Raw genomic sequence first — 25,710 nt, forward strand, 5'->3', positions numbered from 1 at the left:
ATATTTCATTTCATTTTTATTCAAGAACTAGAGAGCATTTTTTAAAGATTTGATTTATCATCTGTGTAGGAATGGTGGAAAAGCTCCATAAACTCAACAAGCAGGACTGTAGAGGCCTGTCACAGAAGAGAAGTGGGAAGGGGGAAGGGAGAGAGGGAAGGGGAAAGAGAGGGGGAGGGGGAGAGGGAGAAGGAGAGGGTGTTGATATTTATGAGCTCAACGTGGGATGAGGAGGAGCAGGGGGGAGTGGGCTCTTACTTCTTTATTGGCTGAGAGTTCACGCCACTTTGGAGATTTGGAGGTGTGCCATTGTTCCATTAAAAGTTTGCACCATTCAGTGTGTCATGCACCTGAGCTCCTGGAAGAGAAATGCTCCAGGCATCATGTTTTTTTTTTTTTTTTATGAGAGAGAGAGAGAGATTTTTATTTTTTATTTATTTTTTTAGTTTTCAGGGGACAAAACATCTTTGTTTGTAGGTGGTGCTGAGGATGGAACCTGGGCCACACATATGCCAGGTGAGTGCTCTACCACTTGAGCCACATCCCCAGCCCCTCCAGGCACCATCTTTACCAACAATCTGAGCTTTTTACATATGAAAAAGCAGAATAAAATTAGGTGACATTAAAAATAATTAATCTCTTCTAAATGAGGTAGTGTAGTTTATGTGTCCCAATAAAGGTCCTCAATTTATTTTGTTTTCATATGTAAGACCATTTTATTAAAATGGCCCTGACCCATAGAAACATTCCAAACATTTCAGTAAACACCTTTCTCTGGTGTGGCAGGAAAATAAAAGTGGGACTAACTTAAATTCAAACTGCATGAAAGATCAATCTCTCTCTTTCTTTCCTTTATTTGTTTTTGTTTTTTGTGGTACTGGGAATTAAACCCAGGGCCTCCTGCTTAGAAGGCAAGCACTCTACCAGCTGAGCTATATCCCCAGTCCCACATTTTGGGAGGCAAAACCAGGGATTGAAGTCATGGGCACTCTACCACTGAGCCACATCCCTACCCTTATTTTTAATTTTTACTTAGAGAAATGTTTTCACTGAGTTGCTTAGCTTTTCACCATTGCTGAGACTGACTTCAAATTCAGTATCCTCCTATCTCAGCCTCTGAAGCAGCTGAGATTACAGGCATGAACCACCATGCCTGGCCAACTTCAATCAGCAAATTAGGTCATAGGCTGTCAACAAATAGATATACTATGTAAAAAACTATTTTTTAGTTGTTGATAGACCTTTATTTTATTTACTTATATGTAGTGCTGAGAATTAAGCCAAGTGCCAGACAAGTCAGCTACCACTGAGCCCCAGCCCCAGCCCCCTGGTACATATTTTTTTTATGGTGGATACTAAAGATTGAACTTAGGAACACTAGAATACTGAGACTCAGTCTCAGGGTTATTTTTTACTTCATTTAGAGAGGAGGTTTCACTGAGTAATTTAGCACCTCACTTTTGCTAAGGCTGGCTTTGAACTTTTGTTCCTTCTGCCTCAGCCTCTCTAGCAACTGGAATTACAGGCCTACACAAACACAGCCAAACTTTGGTATATTTTTAATACCTTTTTAAAATAGATTTTAACCAGTAGCCTGAAGTCTTTTCTAATATATGTTTGGATCGAATCCATAACCCATAAATCAGTGAAACAGAGAATCTAGTTTTATCTCCAAAACTGTTTCATCTATTAGAGTGTCTGAGTTAAGATTACCCATTGAAGAATTTACTGTATATTTTGGTTTCATCCTAACCTCCCATATGTACCTCATTCTGAGTTTTAACACAGTCTGAAAAAAATGTGCCCACAGATACCAAATATCTTGGAGTACTTAAAAAAAAACAGTATCTGAGTCTTGCCTTCTACAGACCAGTTTTAATTTTAAGTGCGTAGTTTCTAAAGGCACTAGTTGAATAATCTGCAGCTGGAAGGCATTTTCTGATAATACCTTTTATCTAAAAGGCACTTAATTTGATTTCTTTTATTAGATACTGTGAATAAAGATACAATAAAAATAGAAGTGCAACAATATCTTCAACAAAAGGATTTCAATTGCTTTACATACATACCCATAATTTTAAAAATTTATTTAGAATTTAAATTACATGTAAGTTCAATCTATCACTTTCTCTCTTTTATTTTATTTATTTACTTATTTGTGGTACTGAGGATTGAACCCAGGTATTAACCCATTGAAAGGGTGAAGTTTCTAAACTGAAAAGCATGGGTTAAATTCCTGAGGCAGTTAGGACAAGGCCCCACTGGCCATTTAGTTGAATTATGGTCTGGAGTCCTGTGCAATTCCTCACGTAGATATTCAGGGTCCGAACCAATCAGTTTAAATGTAACCCCCTCCTTAGGAAAGACCTATCACTCCAGCCAGCCCTGTTCCCACCAATAAATGTACTAATCAAGTCTAAGAATTATTGTTTGATTTTCCCACGGTGTAAGGTGATTTGTTAAAGGAGACTGTGATGTATGCAAAGCCACCACCACCCCCTCCTCCCCAAAAGGTGTACTTAAGCATTGTTCAACCCCTGCTCTGGGCTCTGGGCTACTCTCCTTTCTCCAGTGGGCATGGAGCCCTAGCATGCTGGTTCAATAAATCCCCTTTTGCCAATTGCATGGACCTAGTCTCTTGTGGTCTCTTCCTCCGACGTTTTGCCGGTCCCTTACACCATGAGCATTTTACCAATGTGCTACATACCCAGTCTCCACCACTTTTGTTTATTTATTTATTATTGAGACAGGGTTTACTGATATACTTAAGACTTTGTCAAGTTTTTGAGTCTGGTCTCTAACTTGAGATCCTCCTTTCTCATCCTTCTAAGCCACAGAGAGTACAGGCATGTACAACCTTGTGGTAGTACCTCAAATTATTACAAGTGGATTATGTAGCATTTTTATTTTGGACTTTTAAAGAACCTTAACACTTTTATCAAAAATATATTTATTAAATTTATGCTGTTGCCAACATTTTTACATGTTTTTGTACCCTGAATCCTTATGTTTATTTTTTTTAAATTTTTGGTTTGGTGCTGAGTATTGAACCCAGGGTTGCTTTCCACTGAGCCACATCCACTGTCCTTTTCATGTTATATTTTGAGACAGGCTCTGACTAAGTTTCTTGAAGCCTTGGAAGCTGTCTTCAAACTACCAATTCTCCTGCTTCATTTTCCTAAACTTCTAGGATTTCAGGCATGTGTCACCACACATGACAATTTTAGATTATTATAATAGCCATTACATGTCGCGACCTCCTTGCCCGCAAGGAAGACGCGACTCAGGAATCTTCTTTCAGCAGTTTATTCAGGCCCTTGATATTCTTCTAATAATTCTTCTAATCCCCGGAATAATAATCGGATGCCCCTTCCCAGCCTTAATAAAGCACCGCAAACCCCAATGGAAGCTGCCACGTGGACCCTTCTCACAGGGTGCTAGAAAACAACACGCCAACTTTCTCTGATAAGGAGTTGACAATATGACAACTCTCTCTGATATGGAGTTGTCCTTCACAGACCACAGCGGAGCCAGCGCCATCATGTAATGGCGACCACAGTCCGCAGGAACGGCTCACCACAATTACAACGGCACTGTACAGGCTGCAGAAAATTCATTTGATTTATGAATTAAATCCCTGAGGCACTTTTATGTGAAGTAGCCAGTATAAAAGTGTTGTGTAAAGATTTCTTGGGAATAAACAGGGATTTTTTTTCTAACCTCTTTTATGAATGACTGTTGGAAACCATAGTCTATAAAAGTCCTAGAAAAAATAATGCAAATTTATTTGTTTGGAGTTTACAGATATTTGCACATGCCCAGTCGCCTTTGCATCTAAAACTTTAAACTTCAGAACATAGTAACTCAAACAAAATTTGTTAAAGTTGAAACAATGCACAAACAAATTTCTTTTAGGAACAATTGGTAGTTGTGGCGTTATTACTGTGGTCAGCACAGTTGGGCCAGGGCTCTGGAAGGTCTCACGCAGGGTATAGGTGATTTACTTTATTCTACTCTATTACACCCACAATACAATACTGCCAGCAATAGTAGTTGAGAAAATATGCTGATAATGTCTTGAGCTAAACTGGCACCTTTGATATTTGCCTACTTCTCTGCACTGATCCCAGCTGAGTAATTAACATGGAACCAGAATGTGAATAGGGTATTTCCTCGGCTTATTGTTTTGGGGTTAGCTGCTCCATTAGGGTGTGTGGGGGGGTCTGAAACCAGGCTGGTGCAAGTATTTTTGTATATATTCCTTTGCTCTGGCTGAGGTCTATCTAATTTTAAATGACAAAAGATTTAGAGTAATGTGCTTGGAATTATTTTTCATACACTTCACAGTTTACATGAAGAAGAAATGCTGCAGTCTGGCTGGGCATGAATAACTGAGCCTCCACAAAGCCTTGTAGGTTCAAACAGCAACTACTTTATTTCAACTCTCACTGGCAGTGCATGCGCGCTTTTTCGCCAACACCACTCACATGGCCCTTCCAGCACCCCCACACACACTGGAAATCCCTCCTCCGGCACTTCCTCAACCAATGGGAACTCTCCAGGAATCCCCAGGAGAACTCCAAAGTAGAGCAGTAACTTCAAAGTAGTGGGCTCCCAAGGCAGCAAGAGCCACCCCATTGCCTGACAGTAAAGGTCAAATACACAAAGCAATCAATCAAGCATCACAGCAATTAGACATAGCTTAACTCAAATCATCATCTCAATGGTTCCCTGGCATCACCTCTCAAACATTCCCTGTCACCTTTCAAACATTTCCTCTGGCAAATGCCAGGCATCATTCTGACTGGCTGTGGATCTCAACAAAGACACAACAGCTAGAATTTTTGTATAGTTTTACCTCTTAAATTTAAATCTTTCCTGCATTTTGAGTTAATTTTTATATATGGTGCAGGGTAAGGGTTCAACTTCATTCTTTGGCATATGGATACACAATTTCTGCATCATCTATGGAAAGTATAGTTTTAACCAGATGGTAAAATGGCACTCTGGTGTTGGCACTCTTAAAAAAGTCAACTGGCCTTCAATATATTCAATTCTAGATTATTAATTCTATCCCAATAGCCTATATCTCTGTGTGAACACTACACCATTTTGAATACTGGAGCCTAAGAATGGGTTCTTTAACATTTTCTTATTCAAAATTATATTGGCTATTTGTAATCAATGGTACTTTTATATGATTTTGGGGTCAGTTTTTGCATTTCTTGAACAAGGAGTATTGAGATTTTGATAGCTATTCCCTTAAATCTATAGATTGCTTTAGAGAATGTTGCAATATTATTAAAGTTAAGTATTCCAATCCATGAACATGGTGTGTGATTTCTTTTTTCTAGGTCTTCTTGAATTTAGTTCAGGAATGTTCTACATATTTCAAATCATAAATCTATTAACTGCTTAGTTAAGTGTATTGACTATTTTATCCTTTTTGATGTGTGTGCACAGAAAATAGTTTTTGTTTTTCTCCCCTGAGTTTACAAGAGGTCTGATTGACCAACGAAAATCGTATATATTTATTTTGTGCAACATAATGATTTTCTACATATATAATTGTGAGATGATCACCAAAATAAAAGCAATAACATAAAAACCCATCTCAAAAATTTGCCTTGTGAGGCCTTAAGATCAATTCTCTTGGCAAATTTCAAATATACAAAACAGTATTACTAACTGTAGTCACTACATTATACAATGATCTCCAGAATTCATTCATCTTTTAAATTATGATCAACATCTCCTCATTTCCCCCACCCTTCAGCTTCTGGTAATCATTGTTCTACTCTGTTTTTATACATTTGACTTCTTCAGAGTCCAAATATGTATAATAAATACAATATTTTTATTTTTATGCTTCACTTATATCACTTAGAATAATATCCTTAAAATTAACCCATGTGGTCACAATGGCAGGACTACTATCTTTTTTAAAGTGAAACAATATCCATTGTATACATGTATACACACAATATTTTTATTTATTTATGCATCAATAGGCATTTAGGGTATTTCTATATCTTTGCTATTGTAAACAATGCTGTAATGAACACAAGAGTGCAGAATCTCTTCAAGATAATGATTTTATTTCCTTTAGATTATATATCCTAGAGTAAAATTAATGATCATATGGTAGTCCCATTTTAATTTTGGGGGAACCTCCAAGTTGGTTTCCAAAAAGGCTGTACCAATTTACACAATTTACATTCCCACCAACAATGTACAAATGTTCCTGTTTCCTTGACAACAGTTGTTATATTTTGGAATTTTGATAAAATCATCCTAAGGAAGTAAATAAATAAATATAAATAAAATTTTTAAATGGTTCAATTTTGTTCTTTCATATGTGGATATCCAGTATTACCAACATCATATATTGAAGAGGCTACCCATTGCCTATCATGTATTCTTGGTACCTTTGGTGAAGATTAGTTGATTGTATATATGTGGGTTATTTCTGGGATTTTTATTCTGTTTCATTGCTCTGTGTTTCTTTTTTTATGCCAATACCGTGCTGTTTTTGTTACCAGGATATTTGTGGTATAATTTGCAATCAGGAAGTGTTTTGCCTCCCGGTTTGTACTTCTTTCTTTGATTGTTTTAGATACTCGGGATCTTTGGTGGTTCCATATGAATTTTAAGATAGTCTTTTCTATTTCTGTGTAAAATGCTACTAGAATTTTCAAATAGATTGTATTAAATCTATAGATTGCTTTGGGTAATATGGGTATTTTTGAATTTTTTTAGTTGTATATAATACCTTTATTTTTTTATTTATTTTTATGTGGTTCTGAGGATCGAACCCAGTGTCTCACATATGCAAGGTGAGCACTATACCACTGAGCCACAACCACAGCCCCTAATGTGGGTATTTTAACAATATTAAACCTTCCAATTCATGATATTTTCAATTATTTGTGTCTTCTTTCATTTCTTTCTTGAATGTTCGGTAGTTTTCAGTGTCCACCTCTTTCACTTCCTTGGCTAAATTTATTCCTAAATATTTTATTATTTTGATCCTATGATAAATGATATTGGATTCTTACTTTTTTTTTGGATAGTTTTGTTTTTTTTATTTTTTATTTATTTTTTTAGTTTTAGGTAGACACAACTTCTTTATTTTTTTTATTTTTTTATGTGGTTCTGAGGATCACACCAAGTGTCTCACTCATGCCAGGCAAGCATGCTACCACTTGAGCCCCATCCACAGCCCTGGATAGTTGTTTTTGTTAGTGTATAGAAACACAACAAATTCTTATATGTTGAGTTTGTACCTCGCAATTTTACTGAATTTGTAAATTAATTCTAGCACTCTTTTGTGAAGTCTTTGAGTTTTCCATAGATAAAATCATATAATCTACAGATAGGAACAATTTCACTTCTTACTTTCCAATTTGGGAAATACACCTTGTTTCTTGTTCTTGCCTAATTTCTCAGGTTAAGACTTCTACTTCTATATTGAATAGAAAAAGTAGCAGGCGCCCAGGCACAAGAGCCGCCTTACTGCCGACAGTAAAGGTCAAATATACAATTCAATCAATTCAGCATCACAGCAATTATATATAGCTTAACTCAAATCATCATCTCAATGGTTTGCTGGCTTCACCTTTCAACCATTCTCTCTGGCAAATGTCAGGATCATTCTGACTGCCCTGTGGCTCTCAACATCCTCTATGTTGTCTTCATTTTCTTGATAGCATCCTTTGAAGCACAGAAGACTCTATTTGGAAGAACTGTAATTTATCTTTTTTTTTTCTTTTGTCCACACAAAAATCTGTGTATGACTGTTCATTCCCAGCAGCATTATTTATAATATCCTAAAGCTACAATCTATTGATCTCATATTTAATAACCCATTGTCTCATCCAGGGTCAAGATACTTTACATCTCTGTTGTCTTCTAAATTTTGATCTTGGATCAACTTTGAGTTAATTTTTGTTTGTAGTATGAGATTGAAATCCAAATTCAGTCTTTCACATGTGGGTGCCTATTTGTGTCAGCACAATTGTTAAAAAGACTATTAATTTCCCATTGAGTGGTCTTGTTGCTCTTGTTTCCAATCATGTTTTACATGTATGAGTTTATTTCTAGGTTCTCAATTCTATTCTATGTCTATTATTGTACCAATACTATATAGTCTTGATTTGTGTATGTTTTGAAGTCAGGAATTGCCAAAGAACAACTTGTTTTTATTTGTGTTTATTTTTTAGTTATAGTTGGACACAATCCCTTTATTTTGTTTATTTATTTTTATGTGGGTGCTGAAGATTGAACTCAGGGCCTTGCACCTGCTAGGTGAGCACTCTACCACTGAGCCACAACCCCAGCCCAGAACAAACTTGTTTTTAAAAAATCATTTTGTTTAGTCTCATTTTTTTTTTGTAATTTCATCTACACATTAAAATCATCTGGTCAATTTCTAAAAACAAAAAAGCAAAAACCCAACAGAGATTGATCTGTAGATCAATTTGATGAATATTGCCATCTTAATAATATTGTCTTCTCATACAAAATAATGGCATGTCTTTCCACTTATTTAGGTCCTGTTTAATTCCATTTGAATTTTGTAGTATTCTGTCTTTTTATTCTGAAGTGTTTTTTTATGTTATTGTAAATAGAACTGGCTTCAGACCTGCTTTCCTCTTCCTTCCCTCCCCTCCTCCCTCCTGTCCCCTCTCTTTCTCTTTCTCTCCTCCTTCTTTTTTTCCTCTCTCCCTCCCCTCTCATCTCCCTCCTTACCTATGCTGTCTCTCTGTGTTGCCCAGGCTGCCTTGATCAAACTTTGGCTCTCAAGTCATCCTCCTTCCTTGGCCTCCAAAGTTGTTGGGAATAGAAGCACTTGCTACCTCAGCTGGCTATTGGAATTGTTCTGTTAATCTCATTTTTTGGATTGTTATAGCAAATGTATTGAGAAAAATAATAATATTTATCTTGTATCCTACAACCTCTCTAAACTAGTCTATTTGTTGTAGTAATTATGTTTTGTGGCTTTCATAGGATCTGTTGAGTTACTTTCAGTCTTTGTAGAAGTTTGTCCACTTTGTCATCTAGGTTTTCTCAATTGTTAGCATGCAGCTGTTTTATAGATATCCATACAATTGCATTCATTTCTGTAAGGCTGCTAGTAATGTATTCTTGTTCATTCCTCATTTTACTAATTTGAGGTCTCTCTTTTTTTTCTTGCTTAGTCTGCTTAAAAGTTAGGTAATTTTCTTGATCTTTTCAAAGTGCCAATTTTTTGTTGCTTTGATGTTATCCACAAATTTAACTTTCTATTTCATTTATTTATGCCCCAGTATTTATTATTTCTTTCTGTCTGCTTTTCTTTTTTGTGTTTATCTTGTTCTCCTTTTTTGAGTTTCTTAAGTTTGAAAGTTATTGATTTGAGATCTTTCTTCATTTTTTTAATATAGGCATTATTTCAGTTAAAAATTTTTCTTTAAGTATTGTATTAGGTGCACTCCATAAGTTTTGGTATGGTGTATTTTTGTTTCCACTTATCACAATGCATGTTCTAGTTTTCCTTGTGAGTTCTTTGACTCATTGGTTATTTAGGATTGTGTTTCCATATGTTTGTGATGTCATCAAATTTCTTTCTGTTATTGACATTTTTTCAAATTTTTATTGTGCATTATAGTTGTACATGTTCATGGGATTTGTTGTTGCATATTTGTACATGCACACAATACAACATTATAATGAGGCCAATATCACTCCTCAGCATTCTCCTCCTCTTTTGCTCTCCCAGTTTTTTGTTCTTTTCCTCCACTGATCTCCCTTAAATTTTTATGAGATCCTCCCACTTTTCCTTTTCCTCTTTAGCTTCCACATATGAGAAAAATACAATCCTTGGCTCTCTGAGTTTTTCTCAATTCGCTTAATGTAATGTTCACAAGGTCCATCCTTTTGGCGGCAAATGCCATAATTTTATTTTTCTTTATGGCTGAATAAAACTTCATTGTATATATACAACACATTTTCTTCATACATTCAACCATTGAGGGACACCTAGGTTGGTTCGATAGTTCAGCTATTGTGAATTCTACTGCTATAAAACATAGGTATGCATGTATTGCTGTAGTAAGAAGACTTTAATTCTTCAGGATAAATACCAAGGAGTGATATTGTGTGTTCATCTGTTAATTGATTTTTAATTTCATTCCATTATAGTTGTAGAATATACTTTGCTTTATTATAAAATTTTAAATTTATTAAGACTTAATTTATGGCCTAACATAATATAATGCTGTGCACTTGAAAAGAGTCTGTATTCTGCTATTGTTGAGAAATATTCTATAGATGTCTGTTAGGTCTAGTTGATTTATAACATTGCTGAACTATTCTATTTCCATGTTTAATGTCTGTTCTATTTGTTATGAGAATTAAGTTATGGAAAGTCTTGAATTATCACTACCCGCTTACCCCTTTAATTCTGTCAGGTTTTGATTCATGTACTTTGAGACTCTGTGTTAGATGTGTTTATGTTTATAATTATTATATACTCTTGATAGATTGACCCTTTTATCATTATGAAATATTTCTCTTTATTTATAACACAAGTTTTGTCTTTTTTTTTTGAATTTTTAATATTTATTTTTTTTTTTAGTTCTCGGCGGACACAACATCTTTGTTGGTATGTGGTGCTGAGGATCGAACCCAGGCCGCACGCATGCCAGGCGAGCACACTACTGCTTGAGCCACATCCCCAGCCCCAAAAGTTTTGTCTTAAATCTATTTTGTATTCAAATAGTCACTCCACTTCTCTATTGCTATTTGAATGATATTATTCTCTATTATGGTTCTTTTAACCTATTTGTATTGGAATCTAAAGTGTGAATCTCATACATAGCATGTAACTAGATCATGTTTTTAAAATATATCTCATCAATTGCTCTATTTTTAATGGAGTATGCAATTCATATACCTTTAATACAATTACTGATATGGCAGGATTTATTTCTGGTATTTTGCTATTTATTTTCTATATAACTTGTGTCTTTGTTCCTCTATTCCTCCATTATACCTCTTTTGTGTTTTATAAATACTTTCTAGTATGTTGTTTTGATATTCCCTGGCTATATATATTAGACACAATACCTTTATTTCATTTATTTTTATGTGGTGCTGAGGATCAAACCCAGAGCCTCACATATGTGAGGCAAGCACTCTACTGCTGAACCACAACCCCATTCCCTGTTTTGCTATATTTTAAAATTATTTTTTATTGGTTTTTCTATAGATTATAATTGGCACCTTAGTATGTAATAATCTAGTTCAGATTAATACATTTCAATCATATACAAAAACTTTTTTCCTCTACACTTCTGTTTTTCCCTCTTCTTTTATACTTCTATTATTGTACAAATATCTTTATACATTGAATGCCCATCAGCACAGATTTTAAATTTTTATGCATTTAAATCTGATGAAAGGAAAGAAAAACATTGTAAACCAAAAATATTGGTGTTCTTTATCCATATGGATCCAAAATACCGTCTAGTTTCCTTTAATTTCTTCTCAAATTAATCTCTTCAGGATTTCTTGTAGGGCAAGTCTAATGATGAATTATCTTGATTTTAGTTTTGTTTTTGTTTATCTTAGAATGTTTTAATTTCTCAGCATTTTCTGTTTTGTGGGTTTTTTTCTCCTTTTTCTTTTTTTTTTGTGCAGTACTGAAAATTGAACCCACTTGCACTACTCTGAGTTACATACTCAGCCATTTTAATGTTTTTTTGTTTGTTTATTTGTTTGTTTTTGTAAATGGTCTAATGAAATTACTGGAGATCTTGCTAAGTTGGTGAGGCTGGCCTTGAATTTTTTATCCTTTTGCTTCAGGCTCCTAAGTGGCTGGGATTTGGGGCATACACCTCCACATCTGGTTTTCTATATTTATTGAGAGATAGTTTGACTGGATACAGAAATCTTGGTCAAAAACCTTTATTCTTACAGCACTTTAAATATGTCATCTTGCTCCATTCTGGCTTTCATTATTTTTAATGAGACATTGGGTATTAATCTTATTGATAATTCCTTTTATGTAATGATTCACTTCTCTGACTTTTGTCATGATTTTGTTTTTGGTTTTGGCTTTTGACCATTTGATAATATGTCTATGTGTGAAACTTTTTGAATTTATCCTACATTGAGCTTATTGAGATCTTTGAATGTTTATATCATTGTTTTTAAATAAAATTTGGGACATTTTAAGCCATTGATTTTTCAAACATCCCCTATGACTCTTTCTCATTCATCTTTCTAGGAGACCCATGTTGAGTATGTTGGTGTGCTTGCTGGTTTTCCAAGGGCCTCTGAAACTCCATATATTCTCTTTATTCTTTTATCTTTCTGTTCTTCAGACTACATCATATTACCTAACATTTCTTCAAGTTTGCTGATTATGTTTTTACTTTCTCAAATATGTTATTGACTGATTTTTGTGAATTTTTTTATTTTACTGATTATTCTTTCATCTTTAGAATTTTTATTTTGTTCTTTAATGTAATGTATCTTTTTTTCATATTTCCTATTTGGTGAGACATCTTTGTTCAACTTTTTTCTTTTGAGGCTTAGTTCCCTTAAATCTTTGATATGATAAAAGTGTTTGTCTACTAAGTACAATATCTGGCCTTCCTCAGGAACAGTTTCTATGGACTGCTTTTTTCTCTGTGTAAAATATATTTTCATGTTTCTTTGCATGTTCACATTTTTGTTGAAAAGTGAATATTTTAAATCACATGATATTTCAATTATGAAAATCAGATTATTTCCTTTAACTAGGCTTTAAACTACTTCTGTAAATTGTGCGCTGTCTATCTTGTGTGGTTATTGAAGTTTTTGCTCAGTTTGGTGGTCAAATAATGATACAAAGAGATTTTCTTAAAGGACTGAAGCTCTGTGTCTCCTAGTCCTTTCAAAAGTCCTTGTGTGCATGTCAATGGTGCATAGTAAGTATTCAACCAAACAGTTTACAACTCCCCTTGGCCCGCTTACTTATGCAGAGCCTAAAAGTCAGCCAAAAGGGACAGCTCAGATCTCTCAGGAGCACAGGCGAAGCCTTAGGGTGGCCTGCTACATGTTTAGGAATATAACAGCTTTCTCAAATCCTTTTCTGACCATCTCATCCTCCAGCTCATCCTTTTAATATTATTGGTTAGGCTATCTATCTCCAGCTATATCCCCCACCTCAGGGAGCCAGGATGTTAATTATTTTCAGCAAAACCTATTGCCACTGGGTGAGCTTTAGGTCTGGTTAAATAAACACAAGTCTTATGAGTCATGTCTTCATAGGACCCAACGAACACATCACATGATGACAGTTCTCTGGGAATGAGAAAGACCTTTAGCCCTATTCTTCCTTCTCCAGTGGTTACCAGGCTGCTGATTATCACTGTGATTTCTGGCTATTCACTTTCAAGACAACTGTGGAGCTAAGGAGAATGGGGGGGAGGCCATTTAAAATGTCACAAAGTTTGCTATATTTATCAAAATTAATTCTCTTTGCTGGAATATAATCTTTAGATTGCTGGAATCCTTTGGTTAATTTCTATTGTTCTGAAAATTGATCCTGACCACTCTTATCAGTGTTCTTGTTTTATGGAAAAAGGTATTTTTGTAGATATTGTCATTCCTGCTAACATCTCTCTGTACTCTTTGCAATTTCTAACGGATCTACAATTATTACAAAGTCAAGAAGCTAAAGGAATGTTAAGGGAGGGCTAGCAAATGGCCTGTCACATGACTTTGCTGCCTTGAGGTCTCTAAAACTATCACTTGTTCCAGAACAATGGTTTTTTACAATAACTCTGTGAAGTAGGCTCTTCTAAGCCCAATTAACAGTGGAGAAAACTGGGGATCAGAGAGGCTCAAGGCTTTGCCCAAGTTTACAGAACTAGAAAAGAGGCAAACTGGGAATTCTAATCTATATGGACCTCATTTCCAAGTCACCCTTTCATTTACTTTATTTATTTATCTACGAAGTCTTTATTAAACATCTAGTACATGCTAGGCAATATTTCAGATTTTAGCAGTATAGTAATGCACAAGATACAGCCCCTCCTCTCATAAAGCTCTCTTCCTAGTGAAGGGAGACAAAAAATCATATAAATGAATAAACAATATGCCTGAAAGTTACAAATGCTATAAGGAAAACCAAGGAGGGCAATGATAGAGAGTCCTGGAAGTTATGGGAGGGGCTACTTTAGTGGAATCAGGAAATATCTGAGACAGTGACATGTGAACAGAAATCTGAATGAAGTGAGGAAGGTAGACACACAGGTGGCAAAAGAAAAATCATCCCAAGTAATTGGGACAGTAAGCACAAAGACATTCAGGCAGGGATGTCTCTGGAGTGTTTGAGGAAGAAAAGGGGATTGGATGGGGATGAGTAGGCAAGAGTAGGTGATAAAGTCACAGAGATGGGTTGGTGATGGTGACTGATCACATGGGCAGTAGTTCTCAACCTTGGACACATCTAGCTTCATTTGTCAAATTCCACACACAGGATACACCCAAGACCAGTGACACAAGAACCTCTGGGCCTAAAACCCAGGTACCAGTATTTTTAAAAACTCCTCAGGTGGGGCCAGGGATATAGCAGAGTGGTAGAGCGATTGCCTGGCATGTGGGTTCGATCCTCAGCACCACATAAAAATTAAAAAATATAAAGATATTGTTTTCATCTAAAACTAAAAACTAAATATTTAAAAAAAAAAAAAAAAACTCCTTAGGTAACTCTGAAGTGAAGCCGAGATTGGACACCCATGATAGAGAGTCTTTTGGATCATTGCAAGACCTTTGACATTGATCATGGTTTATGAGAGGCCAAGAGATGGTTTTGAGAAAGGGCATGATATGATGGAGTTCATGCTCTGATAGGATGCCAGCAGCCTCTGCGCTGGTGGTGGACTGTATGCAGGGAACAGGAATGGAAGAACAGAGAAGCAGTGGGGGCCAGTGCAGCCATCTGAATGAGAGATAATGAAGGCCTATGTTATTTTAGAAATTGAAAATCTAAAGATCAGAGTGAGTAAGGGACTGGTCCAGGGACTCACTGCCAGTCATTGGTCGTGTGAGAACTGCTTCTAGGCCTTTTGCCTTACTCTGAAGGCCTACCTCATGGCAATTCTTTGAATGTGAGGCAGAAGTTAGAAAGAGCACAGGGGTAGGGCTGGCCCAAGTTGGACTGAAGAAGCATCCTGGATCAGGCCACTGAGAGATGGTGGGCTGCAGGGGTACACCTAAGGGATTTCTAGGGTTTCTGCTCCTTGATCCCAATGGAAGTGTCTGGAAGGAAACTGCAAGAAGGTCTTGACTCAACAGTCATCCCTTTATAATCAATAGCAAATTCCATTTTAAGAAACTTAAGGGTGGTCAGTTGTGGTGGGGCACACCTGTAATCCAGCAGCTTGGGAGGCTAAGGCAAGAAGTTTGAGTTCAAAGCCAGCCTCGGCAAAAGTGAGGTGCTAAGAAACTCAGTGAGACCCTGTTTCTAAATAAAATACAAAATAGAGCTGGGGATGGGGCTCAGTGGTCGAGTGTCCCTGAGCTCAATCCCTGTTAAACCCCTCCCCAAATTTTTTAAATAAATAAAAAGGGCTGGAGATGTAGCTCAGTGGTCAAGGGCCCCTGCGGTTCAATACCAGCACCAAAAATTAAAAATAAATAAATAAAAGGAACATAAGGGCAGCTGGACATTGTTGTGATCAGCTCTGGTTCCTTCTGTGAGTGTTAGACCAGGGAAAGACAGGGGGATTACACAGCCACCTGAGTGTCAGGATATGGGATGGAGCATGTGAAATACCTTGTGAAATATCTCCCAGGACAGAAGCAGGCCAAACCTCAGCCCTTAACCCCACAGGGCTCCTTTCTAGTTCATTAGCACAAAAGAGTAGGAAGTAGCAGGTCCCATTGGGTGCCAAATCCTTCTAAACCCTCTGTCAGGTAAGGATTACTTTACTGCTGAAAACAGGGAGTCTTTGAAATGTTTGATTATTTGTCCAGAGTTGCACCACTGGAAAAATGGCAGGGCCAGGAATTCAGCTCAAGTCAGTCTGATGATCTCACCTGTGTTCCACCCTCCCCCCCATCCACACTGCCTGCCCTCGAGGAGTTTCAAGGCTATGCAGGAACAAATGCACATAACCCAGTGAGAGTGTGAGGCTGGACATACATACACTAGAAAGAATGGATTCAAATCCTGGTGAAATTCCAAGGCAGAGGATTTCAGCAGAGCCTTTCTGGACAGGGTATCCCAGAACAACTGAGAGCCTTGAAAGCTGAGTAGGACTTGGACTTGCAGAGAGAGACTGAGAGGACACTGCAGGCCAAGGGAACCTGGGAAGCAGAACCCTGGAGGTGAGTGCAGATTCGTCAGGCCCACATATTTGTTTTTGTGTCTGCTCACCAAACACCACTATGGCACTTGTCCATGCCAGGTACTCTGCCAAGGGATTGACATACAGCCACTAATTGGATCCTCACAACAACTCTCTGGAGCTGGAAATCAGTCTCTGATGAGTCCGGTTTGGCTGACACATAAGATTTTTAAGCAGAAATATAGAGTTAAAGCTGCAAAAGTAGATTAAAGCTTTATGTAGATGACCCTGGATGGCACAGGTGTTTGGGACTCATTTAGCAGGCATAGGAAGCCATTGAGGGTCTTTAAGCAAGGAAGAAAGAGGATTCAATGTGTGCACTTGGAAGATTCATCTGGATCTGATCTGCCTCAGCTGAGCCAACAGCATGGGGGCAGTAGGAGGGAACTTGACCCCAGGAAGGCATGGAGTAGGTGGAGAGTTGACGCTGGTGGGTCAGCAGCATATTTAGGAGACACAATCAACACAGTGAGGGAGGTGTTCAAGGGGAGGAGATAGTGTACCAACCCAATGGACCTGGGTAAACTGGGTCCCAAGCCGAGAATAGCTAGACATACACTGTCTGACCTTGGGAATGTCCCCATCCTCTGTGAGTCTCAGTCTCCCCACCTGCACCATCAGAAGACTGAGTATGTGTATCCCCAATGGCCCCATCAGATCTGCTGGCCTGTGTCTGGGATTCTCTTGCCCTTGGGCAATAGCTTCACAGCCAAGTTTGCTTGGGCTTAACTTTCAGTCAGTAAACTGCTCTGAAGATCAGATCCTGTTCTGTCAGCTGAGAATGGTAAGAACAATCCATGTTCTATGGGGTTCTAGTGAGAACTCAATGAGATAAGGCACATGATCAAGTCCAGCAGTTGCTCAATTCATAGGGTGGATTCTATTATTGTGACTTCTGCCTCCTCTGATTGGTTGGTGGAAATACAAGATATGAAAACCAGGCTGCCAGGTGCTCAGATTCAAGAACCCCCAGGAGCCTATGGCACAACTTCCCAGCCTCAAGTCCCAGCTGCCAAGCACAGCACTTCACAGTGTACAGAACTCTTTTCCACCCCAACAAGTCTACAGTCCAGGAGGTTGAAATGATCATCTCCATTTTACATATGAGGTCCAGCTGGGATATCAGGGAGCATCTTCCCACAGACTTGCTTCCCACTAAGTAATGCGACATCAGGACAAGTGTTTTCAGAGCACCAGAGCTTTGAGGGTCCTTTCATGGTACAGATGGGGAAACTGAGGCCTGAGACAATATCCTCTTGGCCATTCCCAAATTCAGTTGGGACACTAGAACATGGACAAGAGCAGGTGCCACCAGGAGCCTAGGCCTGGCTTTCATTTGTCACTCAGCTAGGAGCCGTGCAGCTTGCCCAAGGCCATGATTCAGGCCCAAATTGGGGTGTTTGGTTCCTTTCTTTATGTCTCCTCTTGTAACTCCAGCTTAACACTCCCCATATGGCCATTTCTGCCGGCTCCCTGCCCACGCCGCCATTCAGACAGAAAAGCAATCATTTCACAGCCCCATTCACTGAAGACTAATTGCTGGGCTGGGGATATGGCTCAAGCGGTAGCGTGCTCTCCTGGCATGCGTGCGGCCCGGGTTTGATCCTCAGCACCACATACAAACAAAGATGTTGTGTCCACCAAAAACTAAAAATAAATAAATAAAAAAGAAAAAGAAAAAAATAAGACTAATTGCTGATTGGAAACACAGTGACTGGTCCCTGAGCCGGTATCATGTTGTGGGCCCTCTTGCCCTAAGGAGACTCTGGACCCCAGTGGCTTGCTCACTCACTGCGGCAGCAGAATTGGACCTGGACTTAGGCTAATGAGGTGTCAGCTGACTATTAGAACCACATGGATGGGGGGAGGCTGGCAACTGGACCAGATATGAGCTGCCACATGCAGCAACCATTAGCCCTGAAGTTGCAGTGCTTCCAATAACAGCTCCCTGGGCGCCCCATCTGCCCAGTCCTCTTCTAGACAATAGAGAGGAGTTCATCTTCCAGCTAAGCCCCTTTCCAAGAAGCCTAGTGGCCCCTGACCCAGGACATTCCCAATCACTCATTCAACCACCAAATAAATGGCTTCTTTGTACCAGGTCCTGGGGCTATAGAAATGAATGAGCGTAGCTGCATTTATTGAACATTTACTACAAGACGGTGCTTCTCTGAGTGCTTCATATGGACTTTTCTGTCTCACAAAAGTCTGCTGGGAGGCTGAAGTTCTCCTTTTCCTCATTTCACACAAGGAAACTGAGGCCTAATGGGGCAAGGGTACTTAGTCAAGTGTACACACCTACCACATGGCAGTGCCAGGTTTCAAAGTCAAGCAGTAAGAGACCAAAGTCTGTGCTCATAACTGCTGCCATCTACTGCCCCTCAGCCCTGCCTGTCCACTTGGGGAGACCACTGAGGAAGGTGCTGCAGTAGCAGGCATCTGGGGAAAGGGCCAGGGTGGGGCAAAGCCCAGGAGATTTGGGAGCCCCGGGGAGGGCCACGAAGCCAAATGTGAGAGAACGAGAGAAGTCAGGAACTCAGACAGTTTCAATCCCTGGTACCCATCCCCCAAATACTCTCAGCCAGCTGGAACTCAGGGGCACTCAACCACGGAGCCACATCCCCAGACCTATTTTGTATTTTCTTTAGAGTCAGGGTCTCACCGAGTAGCTTAGTGCCTCACCATTGCTGATGCTGGCTTTGAACTCATGATCCTCCTGCCTCAGCCTCCTGAGCTGGTGGGATGACAGGCACAAGCCAGTGTGCCTGGCCCTGAACTCTTCATTTATGGGCAATGAAACTGAGTTCCTGGCTTATGTCCTTTGCCTATATATAGGGTGGAGGGAGACAGGCCTGGAGAGGTGAGTAGGCAGATTATTGAATAGCGTTGCTCATAGGAGAAGCATATGTGGTATAGACATCTGCCTAGACCTCTAGAGTTTCTTTTGGGCTCACTTGGTTCCAGGGGTCACCAGCCCAGATGCCTGTTAAAGGATGGTGCCAGGTGTGGTGGCCCACGCCTGTCATCCCAGCAGCTCAGGAGGCTGAGGCAGGAGGATGGGGAGTTCAAAGCCAGCCTCAGCAAAAGCAAGATGCTAAGCACCTCAGTGAGACCCTGTCTCTAAATAAAATATAAAATAGGGCTGAGGAAGTGGCTCAGTGGTCAAGTGCCTCTGAGTTCAATTCCTGGTACCAAGGGGGGGAAAAAAAAAGTCCGGGATGAAAGTGAAAAAGTACAAGTGAGAAGAAACAACAGTACAAGTAGGTTGAGGGGTGGCTACTGTGGGGACAACAGAGGGTGGTGGGGCCTGTGAAGGATTCATCATGTGCCCTGTGTGCAGCAGCAGCTGCTCCATGAACAATGTTGAACAAGTCTAAGGTTGGCAGGACTCCAGAATTTTTCCAGAAGACCAGGAAATCCGGATTTTTATGTCAAATGGCCTTATTTTGTAAGCCTGGTGACTCATCCTTGGCTTCCTGGAAGCATTCTAAAATAAACAAAACATCACTGTAGGTTGAGTCAGGCAGGTTTGCGATCACTCACATTCTGCAGGTGTCCACTGGGCACCCCATTGGGAACTCAGCTCTGTGCTAGACATTACTGGGCACTGCTGGGAAAAGGGATGCAGAGATCTAGCAAGGCTTGGACTTCCCTGGGAGAGAAAGACGTGTCCACAGACTTACCAGGGCCATGATTGGCATGATTATGAATGTGGGTCTTGAGTCACACAGTTGTGAATTTATGCCCTGGCTTTGACATATGTTAGCTGTGTGTCCTTGGGCAAGTCGCTTAACCTCTCTGAGACTCAATTTTTATATGCAAGGGGGAAAAAAAAGATTAAAAGAAATTCAGTCTCCCAGGACTGTCATGCCTGCCAAATGAGCTAATGGCTGTTGAACCCTTTGGGAATCATCCTCTGTGCAGGTGTACCGGGATGTTCCAAGGAGCCGAGATGACAGGGTTGGGGCCATGCCTGGAATGGGCTGAGTGTTTGGTGTACATCCAAACAGGTGTTTCTGGAAGCAGAATAGTCCAGGAGCTCTGAGAAAAAGATGGCGGAAACCCCAGCTGGGGGCCAAGTGGCCATGTGCAGTCTGCTGTGTGTCTGTGCTATCATACCACCAGGGTGTCCAGGGCTGCTGCAATGGTTTCCTGACCAGATGCTAGGGGCAAGTTGAAATCCAGAGAGCAGAAAGTGCCCGTGTAAGGTGGACTTAGATCCCACAATTCCCCAAATGCCACGTGTACTCCACTGCCACCATCCTGCTCACTCCCCCCACTTCTTGCACTTGCTGTGTGGCAAGTGTGGCTCTCAACACTTTTCCATAGATTGGCTCATTTAATATTTGAGCCTGGGAGCTATGTACTGTTACTATCATTTTCAGTTTACAGATAGGGGCACTAAGGCACAGATAGTTTAAGCAACTTTCTTAAAGTCACACAGCAAGTAGACAACACAGTCAGGCCATCTGGCCCCCAAACCTATGCTACCTGAATCAACCCTCCTGGATGGAATTCCCTCTACTAAAAGACTTCTGGCTCTGCTTTTCCTGACAACACACTGACAGACAGCTCCCAGCTGTGCCATGGGGGAGAACAGAGTGGTTAGATTATTTCAGGACTGTTAACCCTCCCCATTCTGGGCAGCCAGGGTGAGAGTCCAGGCCCCAGGAACACCATCATGCTAGGTCTCAAGGCCTCATAGGTGCTTGTCTCCCTCACCATGCTCTTTGCTTCCCCAGGACAAGCCCTGAAGGCCTCAAGGGAGAGGCTTGGAGCCAGGCAAGGAGTGAGAAGAAGGCTGCAGTTGAAGCCTGGCGCCAGGTGATCTCTGATGTGAGCTGCAGACCTGGGCCAGTAGGTGCGCCTGTGCTGGACCAGGCAAGCCAAGGCCAGCCAGATCCAGAGAGTGGCTCAGAATCCCCCGCCGCCGTCTGCACATGAGCACACCCTTCATCACACACACACACACGATCCCACGTCCTCATTCACCAGCAACACTTACTCATGTGCCCCGAGAGGTCCATCAATCCAGACACGCATGGGCAATCTCTCATGGCTCACTTTCAGGCAGGCACACATGTGAATAAGGCAGGCGCATGCGTGGACACTCAGACCCCAGGCAATATCTTTCTAGATGCTTTTCGAGGTTGGGACAGGCCTCTATGCATGTCCTGAGCAGAAAGGGCTGCATGCTGGGTAGGCTTCCTCAGCCCCTGCCACTGGGCTGTGGCTTGTTGTCTGAGCACGCAGGCTGCCTTGCCTCTGGGCCCTGGCACTAGCTGTTCCGTCTGCCTTGAATGAGCCTCCCCTAGAGACTCATGTGACCCATTTTCTCACCTCCTTGAAGCTTTTGTTCAAAAAGCACTTTCTCCATGAGGCCTATCCTGACCATTTAGGTAGTTTGAGGTTTTTTGTTTGTTTTGTTTCAATTCTTTTTATTTGTTTTTTTTTAGGTACACATGGCAGTAGAGTGCATTTCAACATAGTGTACATACATGGAGTACAGCTCCCCATTCCTGTGGTTGGACAGATGTGGAGTTTCATTGTGTGTGTTCATATATGAGCATAGGAAAGTTCTGTCCCATGCACTCCACCGTCTTTCCCTTTCCCATTCCCCATCCCTTCCCTTCCTGCCCCTGTGTCTACTCCATTGAACTTGTATTCTGCCCCCCACCCTTATTGAGAGTCAGCATGCACAGATCGGGGAGAACATTCTGCCTGTGGTTTGGGGATTGGCTTATTTCACTTAGGTAGTTCCGCATTGTTCCTCACACCCTCTCTGCCCCCCCATCTCTCTCTTTCTCTCTCTGTCCCTCTCTTCCTCTCTGTCTGCTCCCCTGCTCCTCCTCCTCTCCCCTGTCCCCTCCTTGCCTTCCTTCTGCCTCCTGCTCTGGTCATCATAAGCAGAGGATTAAGGGAACTTCAGCTGATGGTTTGGATCAAGCCACAGGAACTGAGGGTGACCTGACCTGTGGGCCAGGGGGAGGGGGTGGGATGTGGGACATCTTATATAAAAATTTGGCTCTGATTCACCTGAACTTGGACACTCCAGGCTTTAAGCCAAACATACTGGGAACTGGGTGGGGGCTCATGAACCTCAAGCCACACAGGTTACAGGCATAGACATGTAGTGACACCCAGCATATCCCCACCACACATCAGCACTGTGACACCCAAGTCTCTAAGCACACCCATGTCACACTGGCAGCTATGGGACATGTCCCCACCACAGTGCTCTCCTACAATGTGGGTAGCAGCAGACCTACACACGTCTCTCTCTCTCTCTCTCTCTCTCTCTCTCTCTCTCTCTCTCTCTCTCACACACACACACACACACACACACACACACACACACTATTTCCAAAGCATGAACACACTGCATAACTCCAGTTTGCCGCCACACAGCGCATACCAAAAGTGTGTTACCGTGACAGTGCAGCAGACACCCTTGTGGCACCCAGCAGTTTCCAACAGAGGGAACAACACACACGTCACCACCTCCCCTCTGCCCGCTCCCTGGCCACATGCACACACACACATGCACACACATGGGAAAGAACTCCCCTCCTCCCGCTCCTGGCTGTCACCTCCCTGTGCTTCCCCGGGGCTGGGCCAGGCCAGGCTTGCTTTGGGACCCTGGCTCCAGCACTGGCTGAGCTGGGGGTGCCCTTTCCTGGAAGGGTGTGGGTTCAGCCTCAGCTGATCAAACCCATGCTCGGAGGTCCCCGTTGGAACGGCAGCTCAAGGAGTGGCTGGGCTGTTGTCCCCAGCAGCAGCTGGCTGAGGCAGGACACCCCACTGGGGAGGGCTGATGGGATGGAGCTGGGTGGGTGGGGACCTGGCAGGGCTCAAGCAGAGTTAGGGTGAGGGGGCGTCCAGGGTCCAGGCTGCTGGGGTTGGGAGGGGGAGCCTCCGAAGGCCTCACCAGCAGGGACCAGAGACAGAAGCTGAGTCATGAGGTGAGGGGGGTGCTGTGGCGGGAAGGTGGGTGGACAGAGGGACAGGGTGGAAGGAGAAGCTGCAGGCTCCTCGAGGCTCTCACCTGAGGAAGATGACAGCAACAGGGATTGGGAGGCGAGACAGGGTGAGCCAGGGCTGTGAGGTGGCCAAGAACAAGGTTTTCAAATGAGACTTTCAGGGAGAGGCTTGGACAGCAGACAAAGAAACACACTCAGAGGCGAAGTGATGACACCCAGCACATCCCCACCACACACCAGCACTGGACACCCAAGTCTCCAAGTACACTCGCATCACACTGCAGCTATGGGACACGTCCCCACCACACTGCTCTCCTATAAAGGGGGCACATTGTAGGCACAAAGGGGGCACCCTGGTTGGCCAGACGATGCAGAGGAGAATTAGACATTAGTCAAGAAAAAGAAGATCCACTGATAAGAACTGAAGGTGTGAAGCAGTTGGCCATCTGGGGACAGTATCCAGGCTTCAGACACAGGGCCTGTGTGCATCCTGCAGGTGGAGGATGCCAGAAAGATATGCAGCTCTTCCAAACTCCCAACTCGGACAAAACCCTCCTCTGACTCTGGGTCATCCAGAAGGACGGGATCCACAGTGCCCTGTGATGGGTGGGAAAGAATCAGCCTGGTCAAATCAAGTTCAGGTCTCAATAGGACCAAAAGGTGGGAGGACAAGAAGGAGGGGGGCCTTTGGCCTTTTGGTTCAAGATGTCTCCAGGCAGTTGAGGCAAACCCCATAATTGACATACATACATGTGACACGGCCAAGGTACATAAATGAACTCTCCTGTCCCATTCCTCACAAGCAGAACACAGATGGTCTCAGAACTGAGCTTTAAATTTCTGTCCCCAGCCACCCCTGAACCACCAAATACTTTGACAATGTTATCTCCAAGAGGCAATCCCCAGAGTTTGGTGTTGACACAGTCTCCAAGGACTGAGCCTCATCTCCCTCACTCTCTCCCTCTCTCCCTCTCACCCACACATATCCAGCATTTTCCAGTTCCCAAAGCATGATCTCATTCAAGTCCAATAATAACCCTGTGAGGCTGGCAGAGCAGGGAGTATTAACCTTATTTTCAGATGAGGAAACGGAGGCCCAGAAAAGCAAAGCAATCACCAAGGTCATACTGCCTGCAAGTCCACCCACCACTTGCAAATCCAGCATCTGTGTAACAAGGATGCCTGGGCTCCTTAATCATAGAATGTGGACTTTTTCAGACTCAGTGATAAGAGACTCAGGTGTCATCGTAAGGTAGGAAGCATCCCCTCCTGGGAAGGTTCTTGGTAGGGGATTCAGGCATGTTTGCTCTCTTCTGAAAGGGATAGGAATATGGGAACAAAGACAAATGCTTCTCGAACATCTGTCTCCCAGGGGCCAAGTAGTGTATTAGGTACCTTGTGTATATTATCTCATTTAATCCTGATAAACTCAGTAAGAGAGTCTCTCATTTTACAGAGGAAGAAACTGAGGTTCAGAGAGTGACATTTCTAGGTCTGAAGTCACACAGTGAGGAAAGTATTGGAATTAGGACTTGGCTCTGCTTATGATTTTAAAACCCATGTTTTGAGGCAAGATTCTGCATCCCCTACCCTCGCCATGTGACCAGTTGCCTAGGTACCCTTCCACTTGGTATAGAAAGTTTGTCCCTGCAAAGGCTTTAGGGAGTGGCCTTCAGAACTGAGGTGAGGGCCTAGAAAGGGGAACTGCAGAGGAGGCAAAAGCTCTGAGAGTTTGTGGGAGAAATCAGATTCTTCCCGGGAATTGTCAGCAGGGTCCCTTTCGTCTTTCCTTCCTCTTCCCCTCCTTCTGATGGCAGCCTGCCAGGGGAAGGGAAACAATGTCCCTTGAGGGAGGCCTCTTGGCAGATGCAGGGCCAGAGGCAGCGCCACAGAGGCCCACATCCCCAGTCGCCTCCCACTCACAATGACAAGAAATCTGTACAAGAACTCCAGCATTTCTCCAAACCACGAGGCTGTGTTGCCTGTTGGCTGCCCTGACCTCCTCTTCTCATCTCCTTCCTGTTGGTCTTGGAGATGGTTCCCAAGTTTTCTTAAATATTTTTTAGTTGTAGGTGGACAGAATATTTATTTAGTTTTTTACGTGATGCTGAGAATTGAACCCAGGGCCTCATGTGTGCAAGGCAAGTGCTCTACCACTGAGCCACAACCCCAGCCCACATCCCAAGGTTTTACTAGAAAAATCTACTTCCTGTCCCTACATCTATATGGTACTGGCCACTTGGAAATCAGGATGTTTAGAGAGAAAAATCATGATTCCAGACCTCAGGGAGATAGATATGCAAAGCAATCACAACCATTACAGGAGAGGTAATGTAAAAGGGGGATTC

The 25,710-nt window shown here is 41.7% G+C and overlaps 1 non-coding gene across 1 annotated transcript; it reads right to left on the reverse strand.

Moving 5' to 3' along the window:
- Nucleotides 1-869: 869 nt before the first annotated feature.
- On the reverse strand, nt 870-943 carry Trnar-ucu (transfer RNA arginine (anticodon UCU)). Its single transcript has one exon. It is a non-coding gene; the product is annotated as a tRNA-Arg (tRNA).
- Nucleotides 944-25,710: the final 24,767 nt, after the last annotated feature.

The sequence above is a fragment of the Ictidomys tridecemlineatus genome, unplaced genomic scaffold, assembly GCF_052094955.1.
Source record: "Ictidomys tridecemlineatus isolate mIctTri1 unplaced genomic scaffold, mIctTri1.hap1 Scaffold_70, whole genome shotgun sequence".
NCBI classification, from domain to species: Eukaryota; Metazoa; Chordata; class Mammalia; order Rodentia; family Sciuridae; genus Ictidomys; species Ictidomys tridecemlineatus.